Source organism: Malania oleifera, chromosome 12, assembly GCF_029873635.1.
Source record: "Malania oleifera isolate guangnan ecotype guangnan chromosome 12, ASM2987363v1, whole genome shotgun sequence".
Classification (NCBI taxonomy): Eukaryota; Viridiplantae; Streptophyta; class Magnoliopsida; order Santalales; family Ximeniaceae; genus Malania; species Malania oleifera.
In genome coordinates, this window is record NC_080428.1 from 46294365 (window position 1) to 46320299 (window position 25935).

General features: G+C 37.4%; 1 pseudogene; it reads left to right on the plus strand.

Moving 5' to 3' along the window:
* Positions 1-9114: 9114 nt before the first annotated feature.
* LOC131145095 (G-type lectin S-receptor-like serine/threonine-protein kinase SD2-5) lies at positions 9115-11806 on the plus strand (annotated as a pseudogene).
* Positions 11807-25935: the final 14129 nt, after the last annotated feature.

Consider the following 25935-nt stretch of genomic DNA (forward strand, 5'->3'; position numbering starts at 1 on the left):
ATGTGCGGGTAATCTTCCCTATTCTTGAGAACTTCACGATTATGTATGTGTTGAAATTATTGAGTTTAAGAGATGGTTTTAAAGCTTATAAAAGCTTGTGTTGTATATCTATATGAGTATGAGAATGTGTATGCCAGTGTTTTTTCTCAGATGAAACGATGATTTGAAAAGTAAATTGTATTATAATTGAACTCATATGGCCACACACTGTGAATAATTTATTCCTTCTTACTAAGATGTGTCTTACCCAAATTATCTAAATTTTTCAGGGGACAGAGATAGGCCAGACGATAGAGCTTTTTGACCATTGGGAGCTGAGACCCTGACACACAGGGTGAGTTTTTGGACTAGGGGAGGTGTAATTCTCCTAGTGTTGAGTAGTTTTTGAGTTTGTGATAATGATGTGTATGTGTGTATGTAGATACTCTGGGTATTGTATTCTAAATGATATAAATACACTATCTTCCGCTGTTAGGTTTTATAAATAAAATGGTTTTTTACCCGGTACTGAATGTGGGTCGGGTCGTACGAATGTTAGTAGGGTTGTTGACGTGGCCAATTTGTGAATGTTATAGATGACGTGTGAATATTTAATTAATTTATTTATTATAAAAAAATTATACGAAAATCGGGGCGTCACATTACCCCCACATGACTGGGTTGTGCGGCCCGAAGGCAGGACTCGACAATGGCCGGCCGACGACTGCTGAATCGAAAGAAAAATTCTGTAAGTATGATGGGCCTGCCTCTCCTGGTCCATACACCAGAGGTGTCAATACTACTATAAACCACATCGACTGCCAATCTCCCACTGCCCTGTACGGAAAGCAGTAGCACTAACATATCATTATCGTGATCATATAGCAATGGTATCATGCATGGTGAAAGCCTAAACCAAGCCAACCAAGTTCTAATAACATATAACATATTTCCAAATTGTGATACATGACTATTCATAATAATAACTATCAAGTTAATATCATCATATAATTTTGCATAACATATCATAAAATTCTCCGACCCTTACATTGGCATTTTGTATTTTATAAATCATGGCCCGTACGCTGATATTGCATATCATAGAAATCCTCGGCCCATACGCTGGCATATCATATAAAAATCTTAGCCCATACGCCGATATATCATATAAACTCTCGGCTCATACGCCGATATATCATATAAAAACTCTCGCCCCGTACACCGATATATCATATAAAAACTCTGTATCATTATAACATTTTCATGGTAAACTTACTCAAGCCACACAAATTTAGATATTAAACATATTTCTGATCAATAGCAGTATTTCCAACATAATTCTATAACCAACATATTTATCTGAGATTAAATGTTGAATAATAATAAATACATTTTTATAAGAATCCTGACTTAATTTATCCCCTTACCTGACTTTTGAAAAGCCCCTAAAATAATCAGTCTTACACCCGCAGGGTTCCCCGTTCAACACCTTGAAAACAATATCCCTCTAAAAAAAACTTTAGTATTTCTTCGAGTACTACATTTCTTACAACTGTAGGAAAGCCAAATATTGAATAAAAAGTCTTACCTTGAATTTGGGATGAAGTTCAAGATAACCCCACTAATGATCCACTCCAGCAGACTTGAAGAGAACTTTCTTAGAAGTGTCGTGATGGCCTCGGATCGTCGAACCGGCGAGAATCTAGCCTAAACTCCTAGAGAGAAGGAGGAAAGGACGAACAGGAGATAGAAAGAGAAGGAATTTTGTGTGAAAATTATGTAGAAAAATCGAATTTAGGCTATTTATACACTGGTCTTCGTCGACGAGGCCACGAAGGAAGTTTGTCGACGAACACCTGTTCGTCATCGACAAAATTTAGGACTAAATACATAGCCTCTCGGTATCTTCTCGTTGATGAGACACGTCCCTGTCGACGATGCCCTCAAGCATGTTCGTCGACGAACGTCCTGTGTTCGTCAATGAGACCCCTGTTTAAAATTCTAGATTCACTTTCCTTTCTCTCTTTCTCTTATTGTTTAAATACCATAATTATTAGGGTCACTACACCTCTAGTAAAAGTCCTGTGGAGAAATCGCACAATAGAAGAAGCTTCTTAGGAGCTCAAGGAATAATTAAGGCAGAAATATCCACATTTATTCAGTGGGGTTCAGTTATAATCAGAAAAGTGTAAATGGTTATGAAATGTTTCTTTTGCAGGTTACTCAGTACATGTAGTAGTTTAGTTAGTAAGTAGTATTTTAGTTTTGGGAGAATTTTATTTTATATATATGTAATCTCTCAGAACTCTAAATGTAACCACGGTATTCCTCCGTCACAAGTGAGAGTAAGTAATAAAATAAGTAGATTGTTTGTCTTTAGGGGATGGTGAATCATATGGATAGTAAATTTCGAGGATGAAATTTTTTTAAGGAGGGGAGAATGTAAAGACCCTGTGAATTATATTAATTAAATAATAGGAGGAAGAAGAAAAAAAAATTGTAATTGGAATTCAATAGGGTCTCGTCAACGAACACGTTGCGTTCGTTGACGAACACGCTTGATAGGATCATCGACGTGGACACGCATCTCGTCGACGAGAAGTTACTAAGGGGCTATTTCTAACTCTGAATTTCATTGACGAGGAATAAGCATTTGTCGACGAACTTTATTCATGGCCTCGTCGATGAGGTGACGTGTCTTGTCGATGAGGGTAGGTGTATAAATAGCCCTAAACTCGGGTTTCAGCATAAAACTTGTATACGGAACAAAGTTTCTCTCTTATCTTCGGTTTTCCTTCCTTCTCTCTAAGATTTTGGATCCTTTCTTTGCCAAATCAACGATCTGAAGCCACCATGCTACCACTCGGGAAGTTCTCTTCAAGTTTGATGGAGTAAATCGTTGGTGGGGCTAACTTGGACTCCATCCCAAGTTTATGGTAAGATTTTTTATTGAGTATTTGGCATTCCTACAATTGTAGAAAATGTAGCATTTTAAGAAATACTGAAGTTTTGTTCGGGGTAATGTTATTTTCAAGGTGTTGAACGAGAAACCCTATGGGTGCAGGACTAGTCATTTTAGGGGCTTTCTAGTAGTCAAGTAAGGGAGTAAACTAAACCAATAATTTTTCATGAAAATTATTACTATTTAATAGTAGATTAATTTTCAGAAAGCATGTATTATGTATGAGTATATTTGAGAAAAAATATACTTATATATATTTGGAAAAATACCGCTATTACACAAGAATATGTTTTTAGTGTAAAATGTCAGAAAATGTAGACGTATATTGTATTATGTTAAGTCAGATATATAACAAAACGCATGTTTATAGTTATTTTCAGGAATAACATGATAAAACAAGAAATTATGGTTTCAGAATATATGATAAACAGTACATATGCTCAATTCAGTATTTATGATATGTTCGGCGCAAGGTTGTGATTGATAGTCAACGCAAGGCCATAGTTATGTATGTTATTCGGTGCAAGGCCGCAGTTACGTATATTATCTAGCTCAAGGCCGTGATTATGTATGTTATGACATAATTCAGAAAATGCTATCAATCTATTCATGTTAAAATAGTGTATGATTATGAACTATATGTTATCAGAACCCGGATAACAGTTCAGATCAGTTTTCAGGAGCATGGTACCGTAGCTATACAGTTTAGTTCAGTTCAGACTTATGCTAACTACCCCTGCCAGTAGAGGGGGTGGGAGATGGATAGTTGATGTGGCTTTGAGTGTAGAGTTGTAGACGTCCACCTGGCACTTCGGACCAAGGTGTGGTGGGCCCATCATACTTACAGATATTTTTGACTCGACAGTGGTCGGCCAGCCATTGTCGGGTCCCGCCTTCGGGCTGCACAACCCGTCATAGGGGGTAATACATGACACTAGCTAACTATTCATCCTGGGTATATTTCAATACTACTAGCTATATCAGATAATTTTATGAACAGTGACATACCAATATGATTTAGTATAACTATGAAATGGTATGTTTATTCAGTTATGATATTATCAGTTTTCTCCGGCATGTAATATATACTATATATTTATTATAGCATGCAAATATTCATGTTGTCACACAACTGTATTTAGTTTACTTTCCTTACTGAGAGGTATCTCACTCCAACTTAAAATTATTTCAAGAAGCCCAGACAGACAGGCGAACCAAGCTCTGCGCTATTAGAGGTAGTTTTACTACCCCGCTAGGAGGGTGAGTTTTTGAACTAGGATCAATAGGTTTTTTATATAAGATCCTAGTTTTATCTTTTGGTGTTTTGAGGATTATATACAGTAATATGGCGGAATGTAAGTAACTTTGGTAATGTATTCTATGGTTGGGTGAATAAAATTTATATTTACTGCTGCTTAGGTGTCCACTGTGTATGACAAGTGTGTCCCTGTTACCCACGGGTTCGAGTTGACTTTGTTATGTTATAACTTAATGGTATCAAGAAATTTAATATGGTTGATTATGTACTAAATTAGGCCAGTCGTTACAATCCGGACCTGGGCTACTATTTCTCGAGATAGAAAGAATAGCATCCCTTACCTCCACCTCGGATAGTGGACGACAAAGAGCAATATTATCCTTTTCACAAACCATAGGAGATATAATATCTTTAAGGTAAGCTATTCAACTAGGTCCTACACCTGTTAAGAAAGTTTAAAAATACCTTACTACACCCTGATGAACTGTAACGACCTGCTATTTAACTTTGTTTTTTTTTTTTTTTTTTTTTTTTTTTTACACACTAAGACATTTGAAATGCTCTAATACCACACTGGATTAAACCCAATCATCAACTTAAGCAGCGAGAAGTAGAAATTAAATAAACGTAACCATATATAATTATATACAATACCAAAGTGCTAAATTGTTTCCCAAAATATATATATATATATATATATAACTGTTCCCCAGAAATATCCTCAACTGGTTAGGGTTATACAAAAATACTCCCAAAAATACTCACTCTAATATCAGGGCAATACTAAGGTCCCTCTATCTGCGAGCCTAATTTGCTCGCCTACCTGGATCACCTAAAAAAATGTTAAAGTAATTGGGATAAGACAACGCTCAATAAGACAAAATATGCTATTGCTAGTGTGTGGCAAATGAGTTACAATACTATGAAAATATGTTTTTATATAATCATGTATAACTAGATTTATGAATAATATACAAATAACAGAAACCACTACCAATTCCATATTGCTTAACATATCTGAAACTTTTAGGTTACCAGTCAAAATACTTCTAATGTACATAAGTATATTCTCTGTCTCTGCAAATCGGTATATACATAATAATAACCAAAAAGTTCTCTGTGGATAACTATGTGTCATGATTTAACCCCTCATGACAGGGTTGTGCGGCCCGTAGGCAGGATCTACCCTAGCTGGCCAACTAAGATAAACCACTTTACTCCCTCAGTATGATCTGCCCCCCTCAACCCATATCTGATGGGAGCCTGTCCATGTTAGGGCACTATACGATTGACCTACTACCACATATTATCTGAATAAGTGGTTGCACTCTATAAACTGTATGTAGCTACGGTACCGCGCTCTGTAACTGTATGGTCCAACAGGGTCTGATACTATATGATACATCTCTATATACAACTATATGATTTACCATGATTCTAAAATAACTTTGTTAACCATGACAATGAAATAAACTGTACTGTGTCAACTATATTTCTGAACTAAACTGTAATCTGTAAGTCATGGTACTGAAACTGTATAATCATGGTACTGAAAACTACATAATCATGGTACTGAAAACTGTATAATCATGGTATTCTGTAATTACTATAAAACATTACCACTGGCTGTTTATTCTGTAAAACATATCCTGAAAATACTGTAAAACATGTTTCTTTACTATACCCATATTCTTAAGCCACACGGTAATTTTAAGCATATTATACATAAATGATAAAGTGTATATTGCGAATAATCATCTGATAAAAACGTATAGTTTATACTGAAACGTAGTAAAATTTCCTAGCATAGCATATTTCCTTTACCTAACTCCTGCCAAAATCCCCTACTGAGACGAGTCTTACACCTGCAGGGTTTCCTACTCAACACCCTGAAAATAATTTTTTCCAAAACAAAATGTCACTATTTCTACGTCTACAACATTTTCTACAACTGTTAAAAAACCAAATTTCAAATGAAAGTCCTTACCCTGGATTTGGGATGAATTCCAACTTTATTCCACTGACGATCTGCTCCGGCAGACTTGAAGAGAACTCCGCCAAGAGCATCATGGTAGCCTCAGATTGTCGATCCGGTGACTGACGGGACCGAAATCAATGAGAGAATAGGGAAGGGCCATAGGAGAGAGAGAGAGAGAGAGAGAGAGAGAGAGAGAGAGAGAGGAGAGGGTTTGTAGCTGAATTTCTGGGATTAAAATCAGTTTAGGGCTATTTATATTGCGGGATTTGTCGACGAGCCACGTCACCTCGTCGATGAGTCCTTCAATAATTTTGTCGACGAACTTCCTCCCTCGTCGACGAATTTCAGTCTATCCCAAAAACCCTTCTCGGTATCTTCTCATCAACGAGGTGTAGATTTGTCGACGAGGCCCTGTGAAAAATCTTTCAAGTTATTGGCGTTCGTCGACGAAGCCTACTGCCTTCTTCTGTTTCTATTTCCATTTTTCTCTCTCTTCATTATTTAAATACCATTATTTTTTGGGTCGTTACATGAACAGCCACCATAGAATCCAACACTTCTCCATTCAGAAGCTTTAATGAATGAATCATAGCCTTCTTACTCTTTTGGTTCACAAATGCATGAAATAACTTTGTATTATTATCCCCTGCCTCCAACCACTTCTTTTTTGCTAGCTGAGAAATACGAATATCCTCCCTTTTTTCCCAAGCTTCCAACTCGAGTTTAGAAAGAAAGAAATTTTCCTCAATTTCTAGCGAATACCCTTCCTGAAGCTGAGCCTCCAGAACCTCCATATTTTCCTCCAATTTTTTAATGTTCTGATGCACATGTCCAAATATCTATTTGTTCCAATTTCGGATTGCAACTTTCGCATGCTTCAATTTAGTAGCAAGCTTAACTAAACCCGTGCTATGGGATTTCTCCCTCCAAGCTTCCTCCACGCAAGACTTAAAAGACTAATGAATGCTCCACATATTGTGATACTTGATGGGAGAAGGACCATACCAATGCAAATTTCTATGAAATCGAATAATCAATGGGTTATGATCTGAGGTCCTCCTATTTCCATACTCAAAATAAATATTTCGCAAAGATTGAAGAAAAGTCAAATTACAAAGGACCCTATCCAAATTTGCCCAACTCTGAGAATTTCCACCGTGACCATTACACCAAGACATGTTGCTGCCAGTAACAACCAAATCCATAAGACCACAGTTGCCCAAGCAAGTAATAAATTCCTCCATAGCTGATAATGGTCTTGTATAACCACCAATACATTCCTATTCTGGACAAATGATTTTAAAATCTCCCGCCACTAACCAAGGGAAATCATCCCTCTTTACAAACTCCAAATCATTCTAAAGTTCCCGGTGATCTGATTGACGACATTTAGCATAAAAAAATGAAGCCAAGAAATTCTTATCCATAGAACTAAAAATACCCAAACTAACTTGATCAGACATATGTTGTAACTCAAAATGCACTTCCTCTTCCCAAAACATCCAAAGTTTACCACCTATTGATGCATTCATACAAAAATTTGGAAAATTTAGAAAGCCAACCCATTGCGACATCAAATGGCTCTAAAAGAACCAAAATCAAAGGCAAAAATTTCCTCATTTACTTTTGTAAATGACTTTTAGACGTGCCTAAACCCCACACGTTCCACACGAGAATTTTATTAATCATAAATCAAGTTTCTTTGGATGGGTAATAACCCCATGAGACTTCTTCTCACTTTGCCCATTAATGTCCTTCAATTTAACAAGCGGAACATGTAAATCATCATCTGAATAATAGCCTTCTTCCAATAGGAGTTTCTCCAAAGTATTTGTTTTCACCTCCCTATTCGATTCACAATTATATAGGACATATCTAGGCATGATTGTACACTCTTGTTCCAATATTTTTGAAACCATGTTACAAGATGTCATTAACTGATCATGCACTACTAGAACATCTTCCACTATCAAAATATCAGCGTCGAGAGCACCCAAGACTAGTTCAACAATCTCCTCCCTCTCCTCAATCTCATATTGTTTTGTGTTCATCTGCAAAATCTCCACTTCAGGCCTAGGTTCTTTAGGAACAAACTCCCCCTCTTCCATCTCACTTTGCGAAACTATCTCAATCACTGGCAAAATTTGTGATGTCATTGCACCCTCTTGAACATGATCCACCTCTAAAGGTTCTTCAACAATGCATGGATCTATCAATTCTATCTAAATTTCTTTCCTTTTATCCAAATGCTTCACACGCCAAACTTTTTTGTCGATTTTCTTGTCTAACATTTTTCGTATCCTTACGTCTATTCCCAATTTTCTATTTCCTTTCACCTACTCGGCATACCACCTTTGAATGTCCTTGTTTATGACATTTTTCACAATAAAATCCTTACTTTTCGTACCTCACTTCCTACCAAATTTTCTAATGTATAGAAACAACAATTGGAAAAGCATCCACCTAATCTGCCAATAAATTTACTTCCACGCACATTCTCGTACCCGTAACTCTAGTTTGATTAAACGTAGCATTGTCAGTTCCTTGCAACTTTTATTTATTAAATAATTAATTTATTAAGGTTCCATGATTGTTTAAGTCCCTTCTCTCTAACCTCTAATTGAAGAGAGAAACTGCACCACTGTAGCTCGTTGACTTCTTAGTGGTTTTTTTACTTTTTTTCGGAAGAAACCCAGCTCGAAAATCATTCCTGACCTCAGTATTTGGGTCCTTGTTAATGATTTTACTCTTATAGATAATGATTCACCTCCCCTTACTTTGAATGCCAGGTTTGACCCGTTGCTTTGGATAGCTGCCATTATTGACTTGGATCAAAACAACTCATTTATGAGATTATGATCAAATGAAGGATAAGGTTTGATCCTCATATAGCTTCAATTATTTTTCTTTTCTCCATTTTTTTTTTGTGACGTCGTATAGCTTCAATTTTTAATTTGTCTTCTGCTCATTAACTCAATGAGGATGGCCAAAATGATAAAGCAGAGATGGCCTGTCAAATGCCTTCAGCAGCAGCTTTTAATCATACTATACTCTGCACACTTCCTTTCTGCGCAATTCCACGATTACTCCACAGCACAAGTAGCCACCTCATGGTCGAACAACAATTTCTCTGTTATCAATATCACCAAACCGTATGATGCTAACTATGGTTCTCTATTGTTTGATTATAGTCGTGGAGCTTTCATGCGAATTATATTGTTGAAACAGTACACAAACGAAACCGGTTTTGCCTTTGGATTCGTCTCAAATGGAGAAAACAATTCCTTCTCTCTCGCCATTGCCTGGGTTTATAGAACTATAGATATTTATGACCATCAAGACCACTGGCACCACATTGATCTCGTTTGGTTCGCAAACCGGAACAAACCTGTTCGCGAGAATGCAACTCTACAGTTCCTTCAAGATGGTAATTTGGTCTTGAGAGATGTAGATGGAGCTCTGGTGTGGTCTACCAACACATTGAACAAGTCCGTGGTTGGGATGCAGATGACTGAGACCGGAAACCTTGTGCTTTGTGGCGCCAAAAATACGACTATCTGGCAATCGTTCGATCACCCTACTGATACATTGCTCCCTGGGCAGAAACTGGTTTCCGGACAGAAGTTAGTTGCCACTGTTTCAGAAACTAATTGGGCAGAAGGTAGCTTTTCCATGTCTGTCACCTCTCAAGGTCTGTTTGCTTATTACCAGCAGCTGGATAATCTGCTTATGTACTTCAGTTTTACAGTTCGCGACACAAGGGAGGGCTTTGAACCCAGCTATGCTCGATCCATTGATGGCACCCTAGCGCTGTTTATATCAGCAGCTGAGCCGAAGGAGCCCGATTTTGTGTTCTCAAAGCCTCTTACAGCAGACCTGCCCATTATAAGGCTAGATCCTGATGGGCATCTCAGACTCTCTGGTGTGATTGAGGGAGGTCGTGGTGATCTGTTTGCGGAGTTTTTGACTGAATGTGATTATCCCACTGTTTGTGGGAATCTGGGGATCTGCTCAATGGGGGTTTGCAACTGTCCTCCTGGGTTTGTTCATGCCAATGCCTCAAGTGATCGAAGTGGGTGCAAGCAGATTAGTCCAACGACATGCCAAAATCCCCAATCTGTGAATCTGCTGCAGCTTTCGGATGTTTATTACTTCAATTATGTAGACAGTACAGCTGCTAGCTTGAAAGGGACCGATGCGGAGAGCTGCAAACAGGCATGCTTAGAAAATTGTTCATGCAAACTTGCTATGTTTCAGTATTTTCATGAGTTCTCGTATGGGAATTGCTTCTTAGCTTCATCAGGTCTTTCACTCAAAACTCTTGGACAGGACAGTGTGCCCTATATGTCATCAGCGTTCATCAAAGTTGCCGCGAAGTAGCAAATGGGAAGGGGTCGGTTCCGCCATCTAAAAAACACGTTTGGATGATCGCTGGAATATCTAGTGCTGGCGGTTTGCCGGCTGCGGTTTTGGTGGTAGGATTCTGCATTGCGGTGTTGAGAAAGAGAAGAGAGGAAGAGGAAGATGAGGAGGATTGCTTGGATCAAGTACCGGGAATGCCGACGAGATTCTCCTACGAACAACTTAAAGTAGCTACCGGAAATTTTCAGACTAAGCTCGGAGAGGGAGGATTTGGATCAGTTTTCGAAGGGACTTTGGACAACGGAGACAAAATTGCAGTGAAGCGGCTGAATGTGTTAGGCGAAGGGAAGAAGGAATTCTTGGCAGAGGTCAAGACAATTGGAAGCATTCATCATGTCAAATTGGTGAGACTGATTGGATTTTGCGCTGAGAAGTCCCACAGGCTTTTGGTGTATGAGTACATGTCTAATGGGTCCTTGGATAAGTGGATTTTCCATAAGGATCAAGGGCACTCTGCTCTTGATTGGCTAACCAGAGTGAACATCATCCTCGACATAGCAAAGGGGTTGGCCTATCTCCACGAAGAATGCAGACACAGAATAATTCACCTTGATATCAAGCCCCAGAACATCTTGTTGGATGCAAATTTTAATGCAAAAGTTTCTGATTTTGGGATGTCCAAACTGATGGACCGGGAGCAGAGCCATGTAGTGACCACAATGAGAGGGACTCCGGGTTATCTGGCTCCGGAATGGTTGAGCTCGGTTATCACGGAAAAGGTGGACGTTTACAGCTTTGGAGTTGTCGTTATGGAGATGGTCTCCGGGAGAAAAAATGTGGACTGGTCACAGCCCGAAGAGAGCAGGCATTTGCTTAATTTGCTAATGGAAAAGGCACAGGAAGATCAGCTGGCAGACATGGTAGACACCTGCAATGAAGATTTGCAGTTGCATATATTGGAAGCTGTGCAGATGCTGAGGATTGCTGCTTGGTGCCTGCAGAGTGATTTCACTAGGCGGCCCTCAATGGCCTTGGTGGTGAAGCTCTTGGAGGGTGCTGCAGATGTGAAGGTTGAGATGGATTACAGCCATATGAATTGGCAGGTAGTGGCAGCAAGGAGCACGAGAGAGTCGGGGCTGGATGCTGCTACAGAAACATTATTGCCAGCAGTTCTATCAGGACCCAGGTAGAGAAGATCTTGGTGTAAGTTTAAACATGATAAACATTATTCATAAAGATAAAACATACTTGATGCATTGCCTCCAAATATATATATATATATCTTACAACCCTTATTCTTTCTTATACTTTAACTTAATTTGATGGATAATTTAACATAAACATCATAGGTTGAGATAGGACCCACTTCTAACCTCTCTTTTATAATCACTTCCATCAAGCGATTAATAATGTATCATAACTATATCATAATTATAGACTTCTCATATTCTGAGATATCATTATAGTTTTACATAATTCTAAGATCATTAATCAGAAAAAATAATTACAATTATGATAATAATATTTTATTTAAAGACCTTTCATATTACCTCAACAAATATGATTATAATTTCAATTGAGGCAATTATTGTCTTATATTCTCCCACTTGACTCAAATAAAATTACTTAACGTAGTTGATAATAATGTACATACATTAGTTATCATTAAGATGTAGAAAACTTGTAGGAGTCATGACGGTTCCATATCATCTTTATTAACATAGTTCCTTTCATACACTACAATACAAGTTCCACTAGACATAATGATCTTTTAGTTGTGAGGCATACGTTAGGTCCAAATTTAATCATGTTATCATTATTTCATAACAATTATGTATACAAAATGGAAAACAGAAATAATAGAAACATTTTTATTATCGAACTCAAATATCAATTGAACAACATACATTAAGATTCAATAATGTCCATCTTTTCAACATGACCAATAAATGTTTTGGGCGGAAATCCTTTCGTCAATGGATCAGCTATCGTACAATTGGTGCTAATATGTTCAATTGACACTTTTTGTTTATGTACTTCTTTAATAGTAAAGTATTTCAATTCTATATGCTTAACACCCTTGGAATACTTATCTTTCATAGAGAAGAAGACACCTGCAGAATTATCATAATAAATTTTCAGCAGCTTGACGATACTATCGACTATTCCACGTCCTAAAATAAAGTTCTGCAACCAATTAGCCTAAACTGTAGGCTCAAAGCAAGTTACAAATTCAGCTTCCATAGTGGATGCAGCAATTATTCACTGCTTCGCACTCTTCCATGAAATTGCTCCTCCGGCTAGCATGTATACATAGTCAACTGTGGACTTTCTTGTATCCACACATCCAGTAAAATCAGAATCCGAATATCCAACCACCTCAAGATGATCAGACCTTCGATACGTAAGCTTGTAATCTTTCGTTCCTTGCAAGTATCTTAGAACTTTCTTTACAGCCTTCTAGTGAATCTTTCCTAGATTACGCATTCCAACTGCAAAGCTAATGTTAGACCTTGTGCACGTTTGAGTGTACATTAAGCTCCCAACAATAGATGCATAAGGAACATCCTTCATGTAACGCCCCGAACCCCTAAACTCGGGTCTGGTGCATTATACCTGATATTGTCCTATTAAATCATAAATCATTAATATACATACGCAGCAGAAAACATAAACAAAATCTTCATACAACATAGACCATAATACCGTAATATACCAGAGTTTACTATATCTTATTTAGAAATCCATAAAAACCAACCATCATAATCTCCATATATTCATACATCTCCAAAACATTCAGTATGTTAACAACCATTCTATTCTCAATAAACCTAAAAACGTAATAACATAAAACATAAACATTTCCATTCCCAAAATATTATCAACATATACCCTATTTCTTATAGTCCTCAAAAACGCTAATAATACCCACGAGCTCCTCAAGCCTGATCTCGAGGATGTCCTGAAAAAGAAACATTCATATTCGGGTGAGACACATCTCAGTAAGGGAAGAAGTATACATATTAAAACAGCGTGTAGCTAACATTAGGTATATAGATATCATTTTAAATACATTTGCAAATCATTATCATGATATCAAAATAATTTTATGAACCTAACAATCACATGCAAAAATTTACCCACTAGATTACTCAAGGATAGGGGTAATTACCCGCCCATACAAGTAGCACCCCTCTGCTCTAATACTTAGGTAACCCTAAGGTCACAACTAAAGCATACCAGGGCACTCACCTTACTCAGTAAGTCCTCAAATGTTAACTTGATCTCGTACTTACGCATTCAACAATAGTTTACCAGAAAATGCCTTAAGGATAGGGAATTCCACCCGCCCATACAAGTAGGTTCCCTCTGCACTAGTACGTTATGCAGCTATTATCACATCTGAAGCAACTAGTGCACTTGTCTTTCTCAGCAAGCCCTCAGGCGAAGAGTTTGCCTTACTTAATCATAACATGTGCTATATACATAAATACCTCTAATAACATAATACATCATTCCTTTCTGTCATTATACATTCATACACCTTCGTTTATGTTCATAACTTAACTTTACATTTTGTTTTACTTTAAGTGACTCTTTCACATTCGTATCGTTCACGTTTCACATTTCTTTTCATTGCATTGTCATTTCATTGCATAACATTTTCATTTCATTCCTTCGTAGTACAGTTGGTCTTTAGCCATCATGAGTTAGTTTCCACATAGTTTCCACATAATATTTTCATTTCATTTCAAGTTTGATGGAGTAGAACGTTGGTGGGGCTAACTTGGACTCCATCCCAAGTTTAGGGTAAGACTTTTTATTGAGTATTTGGCATTCCTACAATTGTAGAAAATGTAGCATTTTAAGAAATACTGAAGTTTTGTTCGGAGCAATGTTGTTTTCAAGGTGTTGAACGGGAAACCCTGTGGGTGCAGGACTAGTCATTTTAGGGGCTTTATAGTAGTTAAGTAAGGGAGTAAACTAAAACAGTATTTTTTCATGAAAATTATTACTACTTAATAGTAAATTAATTTTCAGAAAGCATGTATTATGTATGAGTATATTTGAGAAAATATATAATTATATATATTTGGGAAAATACCACTATTACACAAGAATATGTTTTTAGTGTAAAATGTCAAAAAATGTACACGTATATTGTACTATGTTAAGTCAGATTTATAGAAAAAGCATGTTTACAATTATTTTCAGGAATAACATGATAAAACAAGAAATTATGGCTTCAGAATATATGATAAACAGTACATATGTTCAATTTAGTATTTATGATATGTTCGGCGCAAGGCCGTGATTAATAGTCGACGCAAGGCCGCAGTTATGTATGTTATTTGGTGCAAGGCCGCAGTTACGTATATTATCTAGCACAAGGCCGTGATTATTTATGTTATGACATAATTCAGAAAATGCTATCAATCTATTCATGTTAAAATAGTATATGATTATGAACTATATGTTATCAAAACCTGGATAACAGTTTAGATAAGTTTTCAGGAGCATGGTACCGTAGCTATACAGTTTAGTTCAGTTCAGATTTGTGCTAATTACCCCTGCCAATAGAGGGGGTGGGAGATGGATAGTTGATGTGGCTTTGAGTGTAGAGTTGTAGACATCCACCTGGTACTCCAGACCAGGGTGTGGTGGGCCTATCATACTTACAGACATTTTTTACTTGACAGTGGTCGGCCAGCCATTGTTGGGTCCCGCCTTCGGGCTGCACAACCCGTCATGTGAGGTAATACATGACACTAGCTAGCTATTCATTCTGGGTATATTTCAGTACTACTAGTTATATCAGATGATTTTATGAACAGTGAGATACCAATATGATTTAGTATAACTATGAAATTGTATGTTTATCCAGTTATGATATTATCAGTTTTCTCTGGCATGTAATATATACTATATATTTATTATAGCGCGCAAATATTCATGTTGTCACACAATTGTATTTAGTTTATTTTCCTTACTAAGAGGTGTCTCACTCCAACTTAAAATTATTTCAAGAAAATCATATAGACAGGCAGACCGAACTCGGCGCTATTAGAGGCAGTTTTACTACCCCACTAGGAGGGTGAGTTTTTGAATTAGGGTCAATAGATTTTTGATGTAAGATCCTAGTTTTATCTTTTGGTGTTTTGAGGATTATATACAGTAATATGGCGAAATGTAAGTAACTCTGGTATTGTATTCTATGGTTGGGTGAATAAAATTTATATTTACTGCTACTTAGGTGTCCGCTGTGTATGACAAGTGTGTCCTTGTTACCCACGGGTTCGGGTTGACTTTGTTATGTTATAAGTTAATGTTATCAAGATATTTAATATGGTTGATTATGTACTAAATTAGCCAAGTCGTTACAATCCGGACCTGGGCTACTATTTCTCAGGATAGAAAGAATAGCATCCCTTACCTCCACCTCGGATAGTGGACGACAAAGAGCAATATTATCCTTTTCACAAACTATAGGAGATATAATATCATCAAGGTAAGCTATTCAATTGGGTCCTACACCTGTTAAGAAAGTTTGAAAATACCTTACTACACCCTGATGAACTGCAATGACCTACTATTTAACTAGGGATTTTTTTTTTTTTTTTTTTAACACTAAGACATTTAAAATTCTCTGATACCATACTGGATTAAACCCAACCATCAACCTAAGCAGCGAGAAGCAGAAATTAAATAAACATAACCATATATAATTATATACAATACTAGAGTGCTAAATTGTTTCCCAAAATATACATATATAACTGTTCCCCAAAAATATCCTCAACTGGCTAGGGCTATACAAAAATACTCTAAAAAATACTCACTCTAATATCAGGGCAATACTGAGGTCCCTCTATCTGCGAGCCTAAATAGCTCGCCTACCTGGATCACCTAAAAAAATGTTAAAGTAATTGGAATAAGCCAACGCTCAATAAGACAAATATGCTATTGCTAGTGTGTGGCAAATGAGTTACAATACTATGAAAATATGTTTTTATATAATCATGTATATCTATGAATAATATACAAATAACAGAAACCACCACCAATTCCATATTGCTTAACATATCTGAAACTTTTAGGTTACTAGTCAAAATACTTCAAATGTACATAAGTATATTCTCTATCTCTGCAAATCGGTATATACATAATAATAACTGAAAACTTCCCTGTCGATAACTGTGTGTCATGATTTAACCCCTCATGACAGGGTTGTGCGGTCCATAGGCGGGATCTACCCTAACTGGCCAACCAGGGTAAACCACTATACTCCCTCGGTATGATTTGCCCTTCTCAACCCATATCTGATGGGGAGCCTGTCCATGTCAGGGCACTATACGATCGACCTACTACCACATATTATCTTAATAGGAGGTTGCACTCTGGAAACTGTATGTAGTTACAGTACCGTGCTCTGTAACTGTATGGTCCAACAGGGCCTGATACTATATGATACGTCTCTATATACAACTATCTGATTTACCATGATTTTGAAATAACTGTATTACCCATGACAATGAAATAAACTATATTGTGTCAACTGTATTTCTAAACTGAACTGTAATTTGTAAGTCATGGTACTAGAAACTGTGTAATCATGGTACTGAAAACTACATAATCATGGTACTGAAAACTGTGTAATCATGGTATTCTGTAATTACTATAAAACATAACCACTGGGTGTTTATTCTGTAAAACATATCTTGAAAAAACTGTAAAACATGTTTCTTTACTATACCCATATTCTTAAGCCACACAGTAATTTTAAGCATATTATGCATAAATGATAAACTGTATATCGTGAATAATCATCTGATAAAAACGTATAGTTTCTACTAAAACGTAGTAAAATTTCCTAGCATAGCATATTTCCCTTACCTGACTCCTGCTAAAATCCCCTACTAAGATGAGTCCTACACCCGCACGGTTTCCTACTCGACATCCTAAAAGTAATTTTCGCCAAAACAAAATGTCACTATTTCTACATCTACAGCATTTTCTACAACTGTTAAAAGGCCCAATTCTGAATGAAAGACTTTACCCTGGATTTGGGATGAATTCCAACTTTGTTCCACTGACGATCTGCTCTAACAGACTTGAAGAGAACTCCACCAGAAGCATCGTGGTAGCCTCAGATCGTCAATTCAGCGATTAACGGGGCCGAAATCAATGAGAGAATAGGGAAGGGCCATAGGAGAGAAAGAGAGAGGAGAGGGTTTGCAGCCGAATTTATGCAATTAAAATCAGTTTAGGGCTATTTATATTGTGAGATTCGTCGACGAGCCACGTCACCTCGTCGATGAGTTCTTCAATAATTTTGTTGACGAACTTTCTCCCTCGTCGACGAATTTCAATCTATCCCAAAAACCTTTCTTCATATCTTCTCATCGACGAGGTGTAGCTTCGTCAACGAGGTCCCCTTATGCACTCGTCGACGAACTCCCTGTGTTCATTGACGAGGTCCTGTGGAAAATCTTTCAGGTTATTCGCGTTCGTCGACGAAGCCTACTGCCTTCTTCTGTTTCTATTTCCATTTTCTTCTCTCTTAATTATTTAAATACCATTATTTTTCAGGTCATTACATGAACAGCCTCCATAGAATCCAACACTTCTCCATTCAGAAGCTTTAATGAATGAATCATAGCCTTCTTACTCTTTTGGTTCACAAATGCATGAAAGAACTTTGTATTATTATCCCCTGCCTCCAACCACTTCTTTTTTGCTAGCTGAGAAATACGAATATCCTCCCTTTTTTCCCAAGCTTCCAACTCGAGTTTAGAAAGAAAGAATTTTTTTCTCAATTTCTGGCGAATACCCTTCCTAAAGCTAAGCCTTTAGAACCTCCATATTTTCCACCAATTTTTTAATGTTCTGATGCACCTGTCCAAATACCTGTTTGTTCCAATTTTGGATTGCAACTTTTGTATGCTTTAATTTAGCAACAAGCTTAACTAAACCCGTGCTATGGGATTTCTCCCTCCAAGCTTCCTCCACGCAAGACTTAAAAGACTGATGAATGCTCCACATATTGTGATACTTGATGGGAGAAGGACCATACCGATGCAAATTTCTATGAAATCGAATAATCAATAGGTTGTGATCTGAGATCCTCCTATTTCCATACTGAAAATAAATATTTCGCAAAGATTGAAGAAGAGTCAAATTACAGAGGACCCTATCCAAATTTGCCCAACTCCGAGAATTTCCACCGTGACCATTACACCAAGACATTTTGCTGCCAGTAACAATCAAATTCATAAGACCACAGTTGCCCAAGCAAATAATAAATTCCTCCATAGATGATAATGGCCCCGTATGACCACCAATACGTTCCGAATCTGGACGAATGATATTAAAATCTCCCACCACTAACCAAGGGAAATCATTCCTCTTTACAAACTCCAAATCATTCTAAAGTTCCCGGTGATCTGTTTGATGACATTTAGCATAAAAAAATGAAGCCAAGAAATTCTTATCCATAGAACTAAAAATACCTGAAATAACTTGACCAGACATATGTTGTAACTCAAAATGCACTTCCTCTTCCCAAAACATCCAAAGTTTACCCCCTACTGATGCATTCGTACAAAAATTCAGAAAATTTAGAAAGCCAACCCATTGCGGCATCAAACTTTCATTAGAAAATGGCTTTGAAAGAACCAAAATAGAAGGCGAAAATTTCCTCATTTACTTTTGTAAATGACGTTTAGACGTGCCTAAACCCCACACGTTCCACACGAGAATTGTATTAATCATAAATCAAGTTTCTTTGGATGGGTAATAACCCCATGAGACTTCTTCTCACTTTGCCCATTAATATCCTTCAACTTAACAAGTGGAACATGTAAATCATCATCTGAACAATAGCCTTCTTCCAATAGGAGTTTCTCCAAAGTATTTGTCTTCACCTCCCTATCCGATTCACAATTATATAGGACATACCTAGGCATGATTGTACACTCTTGTTCCAATATTTTTGAAACCATGTTACAAGATGTCAATAACTGATCATGCACTACTATAACATCTTCCACTATCAAAATATCAGCGTCGAGAGCACCCAAGACTGGTTCAACAATCTCCTCCCTCTACTCAATCTCATACTGTTTTGTGTTCATCTGCAAAATCCCCATTTCAGGCCTAGGTTCTTTAGGAACAAACTCCCCCTCTTCGATCTCACTTTGCGAAACTATCTCAACCACTGGCAAAATTTGTGATGTCATTGCACCCTCTTGAACATGATCCACCTCTAAAGGTTCTTCAACAATGCATGGATCTATCAATTCTATCTAAATTTCTTTCCCTTTATCCAAATGTTTCACACGCCAAACTTTTTGTCAATTTTCTTGTGTAGCATTTTTCGTATCCTTACGTCTATTCCCAATTTTCTGTTTCCTTTCACCCACTCGGCATACCACTTTTGAATTTCCTTGTTTATGACATTTTTCACAATAAAATCCTTACTTTTCGTACCTCACTTCCTGCCAAATTTTCTGATGTATAGAAACAACAATTGAGAAAGCATCCACCTAATCTGCCAATAAATTTACCTCCACGCACATTCTCGCACCTGTAGCTTTAGTTTAATTAAGCGTAGCATTGTCAGTTCCTTGAATCTTTTATTTATTAATTAATTAATTTATTAAGGTTCCATGATTGTGTAAGTCCCTTCTCTCTAACCTCTAATTGAAAAGAGAAACTGCACCATGTAGCTCGATGACTTCTTAGTGGTTTTTTTACTTTTTTTCGGAAGAAACCCAGCTCGAAAATCATTCCTGACCTCAGTATTTGGGTCCTTGTTAATGATTTTACTCTTATCGATAATGATTCACCTCCCCTTACTTTGGAGTTTTTTCGCGTTTTATAATTAAAAGTAAATAAAATATAAAATAATACTCTAAACAGGGAATTTTTTCCCAAAATAATGCTCACGTAATCTCGCAGCTTCATGCTGCGAGATTTAAACGGGTGGCCACTCTGCCATCGACGCATGGCAAAGAACGAAGCAAGGGTAACGTGACGCGTGGCGACGGGTGAAGAAATCTCGCAGGTCCAACCTGCGAGATTTCAGATGCGAGTGAACGGTGAGGCGACACGTGGTAAATCTCACAGGTCCAACTTGCGAAATTTAAGAAGGCAACGTACGGGGAGGCGACGCGTGGTGAATCTCGCAGGTCCAACCTGCGAGATTTAAGAAGGCAACGTACAGGGAGGCGACGCGTGGCTAGTAAATGATGTGCAACTTGACACGTGGTGAATCTCGCAGGTCCAACCTGCGAGATTTGTTTTGCGTCTAAAATCCTGCTTGAGCCTTCTCAGAACACATTCAGGCAGAGGAGAACTCGAAGACCTGTTGCAGACCTTCCTTCGATTGCAGATGACCGTTGCGTGCTGCAGGTGACCGTTGGAGGTGCAGGTGACCATTCGGGCTTGGGCGAAGGCGAGGCGAGACTATTTAAGAGCCGAAGATGGGTTATGTTATTTAATATTTTGAAAAATAACGTGAATATTTTATTTAGATTTACATGAGATAATTGTTTATGTTTTCTGTTGGTTTGATATCACACGCCGCGTTCCGAGTATTTTGGTTCGTTGCTGCATCTAGAGGAAGGTTAGTTTTTTTTTATTAATAATGTCATTATAGTTTATGTCTTTAATAGTATTTGTATATACTCCGCATAATCATTTAAATTTTTAACAATATAATCTGAAAATTTGAAATAAAAAAGGAGGTTCAAATGAGATTAGAAAAAGCTAAAAGGAGGTTTCAGATTTAGAAAGTGATGACAATAGTGATTTTGATTGTGCTGGGGGTTATTGTTAGATAGATTTCCAAAAAAATATGGGTAGGTGTCTATCTGCTGTGATGAAATAGGGGATTTATCTTATGTTGATCCATGCTAGTTGGAAGGATAGTTTGGATTTATCCTATGCTGATCCGTGTCTGGCTCTTGTCCCTGCACATTGTAGCTTCTCTTCTTTCTAAACATAAATTATTTTTTTATGAAAAAAATAGTTTGGAAAACTGAATCAAACCAATTCGTACATATATATATATATATATATATATATATATATATATATATATATATTTATATAGTTGTGTAGTTACGTACATATTGAGACGAAATTGTTCATATTACAAAATTATGTACATAGATCTATAAATAATAGTGTTAATTATGTAGTTATGTATGTGGTTAGATTTCTAAATAATAATGTTAATAATGTAGTTATGTATGTAATTTAATTTCTAATGATATGTACCTACTACTATAATTACATACCTACATATTTTTGATGTATCTAAATCGAACCAATTATATAATTACGTACATGCATGCATGTTAGATGGTTTGGATAATTGAACCAAACTATTAATTATGCTTATCTAAATCAAACCAATTAGATAATTACGTACATATTCAGATTGAATTGTTCATAATTAAAAAATTAGGTACATATATTTTCAAATTATTATGTTAATTACGTGATTATGTAGTTTAATTTCAAATGATAGTTCGGTGTAGCCAATATTATAATTAGGTACATAATTTTAAGCATATCTAAGCTGAACCAAATATGTAATGTATGTTCATGCATGCTTATTAGTTTTTTTTTTTTGGAAAATCGAACCAAATAAAATTACATGCATACACATAATTGTGTAATTATGCATATATTATATTTTAATGGTCCATAATTATAAAATCATGCATGTAGATTTTAATATTATAATGTAAGAAATGCATAATACCTGCCCTGCCTTCTCAATTTTCATGTTGTTTCCATATGTTAGGGATTTCATTTTCTTGAATATGCTTTAATTATCCAACCTACCCTTCAGATTATTTTAGTAGCAAAGCATCAAACCATCAGCCTCAAGCTGCCCTCAAACTCAGCAGAGCAAGCGGTTCATGTTGACACAGGAATTACAAGTTCACACACAATGTTAGAGATAAACACTACACAAGTGGCCCACTACTTAATATGAGAAATGCTGATTTTGTCCCTGATTGGAACATGTCAAGGGCTGTTGTCCCCTATGGCTCTTGTGAGGGACATCCATCTTGCCAATTATTTGTTCATTTTCCAAGACCCAAAGAAAGATCTTGTTAACCCCAAAATGTCTTCACTTGATTAAGGCATGCCCTTTATGTGTTTTTTTTTCTTATCTTTCTTTAACTTGACATGAAAGCAGTACATGTAATTGTCCTTTTGTGGATGACATTAGTTCGGTGTAGCCAATATTATAATTAGGTACATAATTTTAAGCATATCTAAGCTGAACCAAATATGTAATGTATGTTCATGCATGCTTATTAGTTTTTTTTTTATTTGGAAAATCGAACCAAATAAAATTACATGCATACACATAATTGTGTAATTATGCATATATTATATTTTAATGGTCCATAATTATAAAATCATGCATGTAGATTTTAATATTATAATGTTAATTATTTAATTATGTCATTTAATTACAAATAATAGGTATAACCAATAGTAGAATTAAAAACCAACATAATTACGAGCATATCTAAACTGAACGAATGATGCAATTATAAATATGCATGCATATTAATTAAGAGAAAATCGAACGAAGTCAAACTATGTTCATAATTGTTTATGTAATTGTATAAATGTTCGAATTGAACAATCCATAATTATGTTATGCACGTAGAGATTTTAATTATTATACTAGTTACTTGCTCGTAGTATAGTTTTAAATGTGATACATTAAATAAATTACTATTATAAATGATTAGGTTGAAAATTTAAATGGGCCGATGGTTTAAGTGGGTAGACCCGTTCTATTAATTTAATTCTTGGGTCTAAATGGGTCACCCATTTATGACCCATATAATTACATGAGTGTACCCTAACCCATTTAAAGAATATAATGTGCATATTAATGTATTGAAAATTATTTTTGTTCACTATTCACTTAGCATACAACTTATACATAAAATTATTGTTTTGCGTAGGTCGTTTATATTTACCGGGTGTCAATCTAGATGGCAAGAAGTTCAAGCAGTATTCCGGTTCCGGTATTGTTGTACATGGGGGGTAACATTATAACCGGCCAAACCGGTGTTAGTTATAGTATTCCACCGGTTCAACCTATTAGAATTGGTCGTAGGTGTAAATTAACTAAATTGCATACGAAGATATACAAGTATTTGCAAATTGATCCAAATCTAAATGCATTGCGGCTAACCACGAGATACCCGATTAAGGGGCATCATGATACAATCTTCTATGAGGTTGTTCCCATAACTAGTGATTACGGTTTACACATGGTGTTGGATGCACACTGCGTAGGGACGACATATTTGACTATGCAACTGTATGTTGAACTCATTCCTCAAATGGGTGTCGCCGCACATGGGCAGCCGGGAATGTCTATTGAGCACGTGGTTGAAGCGGAGGAAGAAGATGCAGATGTTGGTGGGATGCCTGTTGTGGATATGAATGAATGTCCACGATCGTCATTTGAGGCGCAGACGTATGAAGGAACTACTATCCATACGAATTTTCATGGTGTTTGCGAAGATGTTTCAGCAAAACAACCAGGATCGTTGTTCGCAGTAGCGAACAACGCGCTGGACGTGGGGATGAACATCACAAACGATGTTCATTTACAAGATGACACGTACAAGGAGGAAATTGGTGAAGGGATGAACGAGTTCCCCGATGATGTTGACCGACCCCCCCGTCAATCGAACGATGGCACGGATACGGCAGATTTTATGCACGAACCTCCTATGTATAGTGTAATTAACGTAGAGGCTGCAGATTTGTCCCATGGTGACGAGCTTCCTATACGGGTAACTCGTTGGGATGAATCATCAGAACTAAGTCAAGGGATGCTATTCGAGTCGAAAGATCAATTGATAGCTATTGGGCGAATATACCACGCTCGAACGCACCATGACTTCTACGTCCTGCAGTCGACCCCACTATTATGGGTTGTTAGGTGTAAGAACTCTGAATGCAGTTGGAGACTGCGTGCGATGTATCGTCAGAAACATCGATTCTTCGAAATTACTCAATATGGTGGTCTGCACACATGCTTCAATGAACTCCTCTAGCAAGACCATAGCCAAATCACGTCGTCCCTTATTGCTAGTGAGGTTGTCAATATGATAAGGGGTGATGCGTCGACCTCAATCGCTACATTGAAAGAATTCATAGATCGTCGTTTTGGCTATTCCATCTCATATAAGAAAATTTGGTTACGCAAACAGAAGGCAATTGCCCAAGTATTCGGCGATTGGGAGAAGTCTTATCAAACGTTGCCTAGGTGGATGGAAGCAATGTGCACTTATAATCCTGGTACTGTCGTAAAGTGGAGGTGGAACCCTATACGGGGCAGCGATCAGACCGTAACATTTGTATCAGTCTTTTGGGCGTTCGCAGCATCTATTCAGGGTTTTCCCCACTGTCCTCCTGTGATCTGTATAGATGGGACACACTTGTACGGTAAGTACAAGGGAAAACTCCTTATTGCGACGTGCCCGGATGCAAATAGGCAAATATTTCCTTTTGCATTCGCTATTGTGCAAGAGGAAAGTTTGGACACATGGAATTGGTTTCTGTGTTGTCTTCGTTCCATTACCGATAGGGACGACATTTGCCTTATATCAGATAGGCATCCAGGGATCATTTCTGCAGTGTCTCACAATCCCGATTGGTAGCCACCGCGTGCGCACCACCGATTCTGTCTTCGACACGTTGTAAGCAACTTCGGCACGAAAGTGCACGGTGTCAATCTTAAGCGAATGGCTGAGCGCACGGGAAGGGAGCATCAGGTTAGAAAGTTTAACATGTGGATGGAGAAGATCTTCGATGAGGGTGGGGAACCCGCAAAGACGTTCTTCGATCAAATCGCTCCTCATATGTGGACTCAGTCCCACGACGGGGGCAGAAGGTATGGGAACATGACGACAAACCTCGTCGAATGTTTCAACGCCGTCCTTAAGGGTGCTCGTAGCCTCCCAATCACTGCCCTTGTGCAACTAACATTTTATCGTGTTGCACATTATTTCAATAGCCGACGTGAGGCTGCTTGTAATGCTATATCAGGAGGAAATGCATTAACTCCTCATATATTACTTGCGATGGAAAGAAGGAAGTTGAAGGCGACCGGACATCGCGTGACGACGTTCAACCGGTCTAGAGGTACTTTCAGCATTACGACTGCGCAGTTGGGACCTCATAAAGGAAACAACATGCAAAGGCTTCGCATTCAGGATTTACACGGCTGCTCGTGTGGGAAGTGGCAAGCCTTACACTTTCCATGCTCCCACCTTCTCACTGCATGTGCGGAGACACGACTTAACGCCATGCAGTACGTTGAGCCTTGTTGGAGCACCG